At 50.2% G+C, this 8342-nt stretch overlaps 1 long non-coding RNA gene across 2 annotated transcripts; it reads right to left on the reverse strand.

Moving 5' to 3' along the window:
• Nucleotides 1–839: 839 nt before the first annotated feature.
• LOC124239113 (uncharacterized) lies at nt 840–6018 on the reverse strand. 2 transcript variants are annotated; one of them, XR_006888541.1, is made up of 3 exons: nt 5712–6018; nt 5022–5142; nt 840–3994 (listed from the first exon to the last, which is right to left on the reverse strand). It is a non-coding gene; the product is annotated as an uncharacterized LOC124239113 (long non-coding RNA). The 2 variants fall into 2 exon arrangements; XR_006888542.1 differs by having other exon boundaries at nt 5022–5275.
• Between the last annotated feature and the right edge of the window lie 2324 nt (nt 6019–8342).

Here is an 8342-nt window from a genome sequence, read left to right on the forward strand (position 1 = left end):
TTCTCCCCAAAGCCCCCTGGTACATAGTTATATATTCTTCGTTGTGGATCCTTCTAGTTGTGGCATGTGGGACGCTGCCTCAGCGTGGTTTGATGAGCAGTGCCATGTGCGCACCCAGGATTCGAACCAACGAAACACTGGGCTGCCTGCAGCAGAGCGCGCGAACTTAACCACTCGGCCACGGGGCCAGCCCCCAGAAGCCTTATTTTTAAAGGTGACTTTTGACCCTTTTCTATTTAGTAAGTCAGGCCTACTCTTCGATAGAATTTAGATTAATTTTAGGAGGAAAAGCAAGATTTATAGGCAAATGAATTAAAAATATTTTGTCAGGCTTGGTTCAGGGCCTGCGTATCTGCTGAAACAATCGTTGTCGACTGAAATTTACATGCTAGGGATTAAAAAACAGATATGCTTGCTTTCAATCCATGAGAGCGTTAGAATTCTTGCATCTTATGCTTCATTTTTATGATTTATTTAGGTATTTTAAAAACAAATTTTGTGCTTTGTTTCGAAACGAAGAGATAAGAGAGAAGGTATCATCTTCTGAAATAACCTATTTCAGGTATGAAGAGCTGTTATGTCCAAAAGATGAAAAGCCAAAACGCCTGTATTTTCTCTTTTCAGTGTTGGGTTTTGAAGTACGAGAAACATCTTGATGTTCCCCATAAGACTTTTTTTTCTGAACAGGTAATACATAAACAGTGTAAAAGGTTCAAAAGGGACAGGTGTGTTTATAGTGGAAGCAGAAATCTTTCTGTGAGCCTCAAAGAGATTCTGCAGGCCGGGAACGAGTGAATTCAGCAGCTTCGCGTCTATCTTTCCAATAGAATGTATGCAGCTACAAGCAAATATTTGCACATTTATTTTCTGCTTTGTTTCTCTGTATTTTCCTACAGATGAGGCCCTCTCTCTCACCACTGCATTTTGCTTTTCTCACTTCATAATCAACCTTTGAGATAATTCCCATCTGCACATGCTACGCTGCCTCCTCGCTGAAAATATCCCCCCGTCAGGATGTCCCATCGCGTATTGAGGCAGCTGCTGACTGACGGAGATTTGGGTTGCTCCAGTCTTTAGCAATGACAAACAATCCTGCCATGAAGACCCCGGTCTCTGCCCCACTTTGCAGCTGTGCACAGACGCAGTACGATAAATCCACCTCACTGCGTCGCAGCGGCTAAGTCACTCGGGCTGCCATCACCAAGTACCACACGGCGGGTGGGGAAGCAACAGAAATGTATTATTTCACAGGGAATTATTTCAGTTCCAACAGAAATGGATGCAGTTCTGAGGCTGGAAGTCCGAGATCGAGATGTGGGGCCGCGTGGGCTCCTTCTGAGCGCTGTGAGGGAGAATCTGTTCCAGGCCTCTCCCCGCGCTTCTGGTGGGTCGCCGGCCCCTTTGGGGGGTTCCTTGGCTGGTAGACGCATCAGCCCATCTCTGCCTTGGTGTACACGTGGCCTTCCCCCTGTGTGTGTCTGCGTCCCAATTTCCCCTTTTGATAAGGATAACAGTCATAGTGGATACGGGGCCCACCCTATGCCAGTGTGACTTCATCTTAACTGACTACATCTCCAATCAAGGTCACATTCCAAGGTCCTGGGGGTTCACACGTCAGCATAGGAATCTTAGGGGACATAACTCAACCCACAACAAAGGGTAGATGAGCATTTACCTTTAGGAAGATATTGCTAAAGTGCTCTTCACAGAAATGGTACCCTACCTTCCCATCAGCGGTGATGAAAACGGCCTGTGACACCGCAACCTCGCCAGCACCGTGGGTCATCAGACATTGTGATCTTCGCCCGTCTAGTCTCATCGTAGTCCAGCTTCTATCTCCCTCAGACGTGAGGCGGAGGGTTGTTTTTTCAAATATTTAAGACCGATTTGCCTTGTTTTCGTGACCAGCTGTTTACATCCTTTGCCTATTTTTCTATTGAATTATTTGTCTTTTATCTTTATTGATTCATCGGAGCTCTTTAAAGATAAGGGAAATGAGCTCTTTGTGATCTGTTTCAAATATTTTCTTTTCCTATTAGTCAATTGTTATTTGACTTCGTCCATGAGTTTCTGTTTTCCTTACCCAGGAAAGAATTTTCAATTTGATTTGGACAAACAGACGCTTTCCTTCCTGGTTTGGAGGTTTTCTGTGAGACGTAAGAAAGCCCTCTCCACTCTAAGCTTATGGCACAAATTCTCCCATTTTTTTTCTAACTCATTTATGGTTTCTCTTTTTATGTGTAGTTTTTTAATCTATTGGAATTAATTTTGGCGTAGGCGTAAGGTAGGAACCCAACTTACTGATTTTGGGGGACACTTGGTCCCAACGGCATTTATCAAATCACGTGTGAGAACTGTGATCAGATGTAAGGAGTGTTCAGATAGGAGGAATTTGCAGAAATATTCTTGCGAAAATTTTTTCCCTATTAATTTGTATTTCAGCATTAATTTTTTTTTTAAGAATTTTTGTTTTTAAACAGTGATCCATTATAGGTATAGACTCTAAATTTGTTATTCTAATAAAAAATAATTTAAAAGTGTTTCATAGCAAAGCTAAGCCAGGGGCTGGCAGTGTTCAGCCAAGGGATAAAAAGACTGAGTAGGGGCTGGCCCTGTGGCCTAGTGGTTAAGTTTGGCGTGCTCCAATTTGGCAGCCCAGGTCCAGTTTCCAGGCGTGGACTTCCGCCACTCGTCAGCAGTCATGCTGTGGCAGCAACCCACATACAAAATAAAGGAAGATTGGCACAGATGTTAGCTCAGGTCGAATCTTTTTCTCAGCAAAAAAAAAAAAAAAAAAAAGACTGAGTAACTATGAATCGTCATTTGATAAATACTTAGTGTCTCAAACAATTTCCTTTAAAAAATTAATAAATAAGGATTTAGTCATGGGTTAAAATGTAAAAATAGAAGCAGAGGCTACAGTTGCATTTCAAGACACGAATCCCCTGGGAAAATCCCTCAGTCACTCAGGGTTCATCTGAGTGTGTTAAGAGTTTGAATCCTGACTTCAGCACCTCCCAGCCCTGCCTCCTCGAGTAACCTCCCTGACCTCTCTATGCCATATTTTTCTTCATCTATAAAATAGGGCTAATAACAGGAGAAGGTTTTGGGGGGCCTGAAGCGTATGCAATTTGAGGGGCTCTCTGAAGAATTACAGGTGTGAAGTTAAGCACGTCCCCTGCGGGATCTGGGAAAGGGCCTCTTAGTTGGGAACCCAGAATGAGCCCATGCGTCTAACTCCTTGGCGCCGGGGCGTTGGGGGGCTGGCTCCCAGACTCCAACTCAGGTGTGTAAGAAACACCACTTTCTTTACGTTCCACAGCCTACCTGAAGTTCTGACGCCAAAGTGCCGGGTCCACTGAGCTGGCCAACACCTTCGCCACAGCCCTCTTGAAGTTCTGCATCCTCCGCATTCTGGAGAAGAATCAAGGCGTGGGCTGAGGGGAGGGCCCGTTTTTCTGGGATCATCCTTCTCACATGTGCTGATCCTTGTGGCTGAGGATCTGTCATGCCATTCTCATGTCCTCTTAACCCTCCAGCTCTCTGCTGCTTCCAATCCACGAGTGGGACTTGGGGGTGCTCGAGGGCCCCCAAGGAGCGCTGGTGAGCAGCTCGTGAGAAGTCACTATTGGTGGGCCTCAGGGCTCTCTTCCAGGCCGTGTACCAGAGATCCTGCTCTGAGGTGGGGCCATGAACCACGGTGGCTAAAAGCATTGGAGTGGGTGCCAGACAGCTGGGTTCAAATCCTGCAAAGCCTGTTTTCCTCATCTGTAGATACCAGAGGATGATAATAACACCTCCCTGGTAGAATTGGTGTGAGGAGTTAGAGGTCATGCTGTTTGCAAAGGGCTTGGCAGAGCGTCTGACACATAATACGCAAACTCTATTAATAGACTCCTCACTTCCCTTTTGTTTGTAATTGGATGAGGAAACTGAGGTCCCAGAGACACGGGCTGGCTGGGTCAGGATCGTCATGCGACAGGTCTATAAACAGCTGGGGGAAAGGCACAGAAAGCGTATTCAATGTGCTAGACTCAGTGGCTGGCATTTTCAAGGCCCAAACTAGCGTTCAAAAGCACCTAAAGTGGATGAAATGATGGACTAAACCCCCTGAAGTAAAGTGGAATAGGGATGGATGTAAAAGGAAAAGATTTTGCACGAAAAAGGTTTGGGCTGAAGGTTCAATATAATCCCGTGTTAAGATGGCTGCCCCATACTAATGTGATCTCAGGTTGCATCTGTAGAGGTATAGGGTTGAGAATGAGGGAGGTGATAGCTGGAGGGTTGTGTTCAATTGTAGTTGCCATACTTTTGAGGGGACAGGGAGAGACCACAGTCCAATTTGTAGAGGGCCAAGGATAGTGAAGAACTGGGGATACTAACCTTGGAGAAAAGAGACTCAGGCACACAGGGAGGAGTAGTAATATAATCCTGCCTGGCTCCAGGGGCAGAACTGGGACCCGTGGAGATAACGAGGGGCTGAGAACAACCTCTGTGTCTGTCAGAAGTGTCCCACAATGAAAAGGATTGTGTTCGGAGGTAGTGAACACCCCATCTCCAGGGGTGTGCAAGGAGAGTGAGGACAGACTCCTGCTTTGAGCTCTCAGGTAGTTTCAACACAAATACTAGATCGTGCTGATAAAAATCTTTGTCGGCGGGCTGCCCTGATGGCATAGCTGTTAAGTTCGTGTGCTTTGGCAGCCTGGGGTTCACGAGTTGGGATCATGGGCACTGACCCATGATCATCACTGCTCATCAAGCCACGCTGTGGCAGGGTCCCACGTACAAAATAGAGGAAGATGGGCACAGATGTTAGCTTAGTGACAATCTTTCTCAAGCAAAAAGAGGAGGATTGGCAACAGATGTTAGCTCAGGGCCAATCTTCTTCACCAAAAAAAAAAAAAAAACACCTGGTTGGCTATATATACACATATTATAGTCAACAAATATGTAATCCACATTTCTTCCATTTTAAAGCACACTTTAAAAAATGAATATGACTGAAATTGGGACTGACTTACAATCAATCGTTCTTTCCCGAAAAGTTGTTATTCAGGCATTTTTGAATCAGCAGTGTATGAGTGGGGAGGTTTTTTGACAATCTGTGTCTCATCTTACAATTGTCCCGTTTGAATGAAAGTCCTGAATTAAAAGAAATGAATCAAAATAAAGAACATATTTTAAAAATCCAACCTTCTCTTCTAAGTGGCGCCATACTCAATCTATTGAATCCATCAGCGGGTGACATTCCACCTTGTCACCGCCATCCTGTCATCTGAAATGGAACCGAGACAGGCTATTAAACCGGTTTTAACAAATTCAGAGCAGCAGGTTCTTGGCTGGAGGGGAAAAAAAAATTCCACTTACCAAGAGATGTTATTCCTTCAAAGGATGAGAACCTACTTGATAAAGAGAATTTGGAGGGAGCTTTTCGAGCTGCGGGGACCACATCTGGATTTGAATACGTCCCTCCTCAAAAGGAGATTTCTCATAATGGACCGAACTCAAAACACTCAGAACTCAAGGACCCATGTGTTTTCAAAAGGGGACACTTCGGAGACGCGGGGCCCCAGGCTTACCATCATCTTCCGCCTCCCCCCCAGCCCCCCTCCCCCCGCCCCGACTCGGGGAATTTGGGACCTGAATTCATTTGAAAACATCTGTGGTTTCAGAGGCTCCTTTTTATCATAAAGCTGCCAAGGAGATCTTACCGTGAAAGACCATTTTAGAGACAAGAAAGGAGGAAGCTAGGCCAAGGCCGTTCGGGCTCCAGCTGTGGGTTCGCCAGGGCGGCACGTGGAGCGCCGCCACCTGCACCCTGTGCCGGCCGGCCGGCGCGGGGCCCGCGTGGCAGGCGCCCAGCCACCCGGGTTCAAATCCCCGCCCCGCCGGTGACTTCCACCGCGACCTTGGGGAAGTTGTGTAACCTCTGCGCCCCGCGACGCCCTTTCCTGGAGCCCGCAGCTGGAACGAAGCCCCTTGAAGGCCTGACATCAGAGGTGACGCGCGCCTTTGCAGGCGATGACTAGGCAGAACGCGATGCCGCTCCCTTTCCCGTGTCTGGGCGCGCGCGGGGCGCGTCGCCCGCGCCCAGGGGCTCCCGGCTCCTCCGACGGCTCCGCCTGCTGCCCCGCGCCCGGCGCCCCCAGCGCCCCCGACTCTCGCTCCTGCCCGGCGCGCGGCCCGGTCCTCAGATGGCGCGGCCGACGGCTGGCCTGCGGCGCCCTCTCCTGGGGACCGCAGGGAGCGGGGCACCGGCGCGCCCTTGCCACAGCTCTGAACAGGAGGAAGCCCTTTCTGGGGTCGAGCCTCGACCTCTCCTGGGTCTGTTTGAAGCATGAGAATCATGTCCTATGGAGTCCAAGCAGTTCTTTTTCTAGGTTGGGCTGGGCCATCCTGAGGTCCCAGGGGAGGGGACCACTGGAGGGGGACCCATGCGGAGTAAGGCAGTGCTGTGGCGCAGGTGGGTGCCAGAGGGGGCCTCTCACCTGGGCGTGGGAAGGGCAGAGGCACCCCCAAAGGAAGGATTGTAGGTTAGGGCTTGTGAGAAAAAAATAAGGATGGGGGTGGGGGTGAGGGGGGAGGAGTGAGAGGGAGGCCTCTGCCTGAGGGACTGTATAGGTGCAGCCCCCAACCCACTGACCTGGGCGGCTTCTTCCCACGCCTCCTCCGGGACAGATTTTGTCAGTGTTTCAGCCATATTGGTGAAGGGGCTCAGTTAGCCATTTCTCTTAAGAACAGAGAAAGCAGGGGCTGGCGGGGTGGTGTAGTGGTTAAGTCCAGGGTGTGCTCTGCTCCCGTGGCCTGCGGCCTGGGTTCCCGGGTTGGGACCCCAGGTGCAGACATACACCACTGCTCAGCCATGCTATGGAGGAGACTCACATACAACATAGAGGAAGACTGGCAATAGGTGTTAGCTCAGGGCTGATCTTCCTCAGCAAAAAAAAAAAAAAAAGAAAAAAGAAAAGAAAAGAAAAATAAATAAATAGAAAGCAGGAGGGGTCAGAGTTAAACTCCAGGCAGAACTTCTCAATTATGAGGGATGTCAGACCTCAGAGAGAAAAGCAGAGGGAGGAGCCTTGCATGGAGGGAGCCCCCAGAGGAAGTGAGGTCTGCCCAGAGAAGTGAGATGGCCCCCTGAAGCTCCCTGACCATCCCGGGGATGAGCAGGTGAGGATGGGCAGGGGGAGAAACTGAGGTCCAGGCTCATTGCCACCCCTGGCCTGCCGCCCTTCTGCCAACTCATCTTCCTTCACCTCTTAGCTTGTCTCCTCTCTGCGTGGTTCCTGAGCCCCCGTGAGAGGCCACGCAGCCCCCCGCCATGTGCTCCCATGGCTCCCACTCTGTACTGCTGGGCTCCGTGTCTGTCCACCTGCTGGGCTATGTGCTCCCTCCCAACTCTCTCCCCAGCACTGAGCAGGCTGCCTGGCACATCACTGGTGCTCAGGGAACACTCGATGACTTGAGTGTCTTCCTTGGCTTCGGAAAGGACTTGGGCAGGTGGAAAAGAGGCAGAGGCCTGAGACTGTGCTGATGGGTGATCTGGGCAGTCCCTCCTCTCTCTGTTCCACCCCCTCTCAGGCTCTGACCCCCCAGACAGGGTCACCCCCTCCCTCCATTTAGATACCCTGCCTCCTCCCTCTCCCAGGCTGGGCCCGCTGTGGACCCCTCCTCATCCAGCTCAGCCTCTGATTTCCCCCACTGGGCCCAGCCCCCCACATGGCTGCCCTGCTAACCCTGATTGGGGTCTGACACCTACACCGGGCTGACCCATGTGTGGCTGCCCCCTCAGCCCATTTGTACTCGGACACCCCCCGGCCAGGCTGCCCTTAGGTGAGAGACGCTCTCCTCGCGAGGTCGGGGCTCTGAGCCTGTGCCTGGCTGCCTCCCCCCAGACCCCTCCCCACCCTGCTCTGGACCGCCACGAAGGTGTCTGCCTTGCTGTGCTGCAGCTGAGGGCTTCAGGACTGAATAGTTAGGGTTGGGGTTAGGGTACTGGATGGTTCAGGAAGGGAGGAAGGAAGAGAAGATGAGGAGCAGAACAGCGTTTTTGAAAAAATCTTTTAACGGTGGAAATTTTTGTGCAAGCAGAATCTTGGAGAGAATATATAAAATAGAGCTGCTCTGGTTGGAGAAAGAGCGATAGGAGAGAGGAGGGAGAGAGAGGAAGGGAGGGAGGAGAAGAGAGGGAGAGAGAGAGTGTGCCCGGAGCCCCACCACTTGGTCCCACTGTCTCAGAACTGTCCTTAAGTCCAAGGGGTTCCTTGGTGCACAATTTGGGAACCGCTGGCAAAGAATTCTGCCTAGAAAAAAGGGTGCTGCTTTCAGCCACTGAAACGTCG

This window comes from Equus quagga, chromosome 5, assembly GCF_021613505.1.
Source record: "Equus quagga isolate Etosha38 chromosome 5, UCLA_HA_Equagga_1.0, whole genome shotgun sequence".
Lineage (NCBI taxonomy): Eukaryota > Metazoa > Chordata > Mammalia > Perissodactyla > Equidae > Equus > Equus quagga.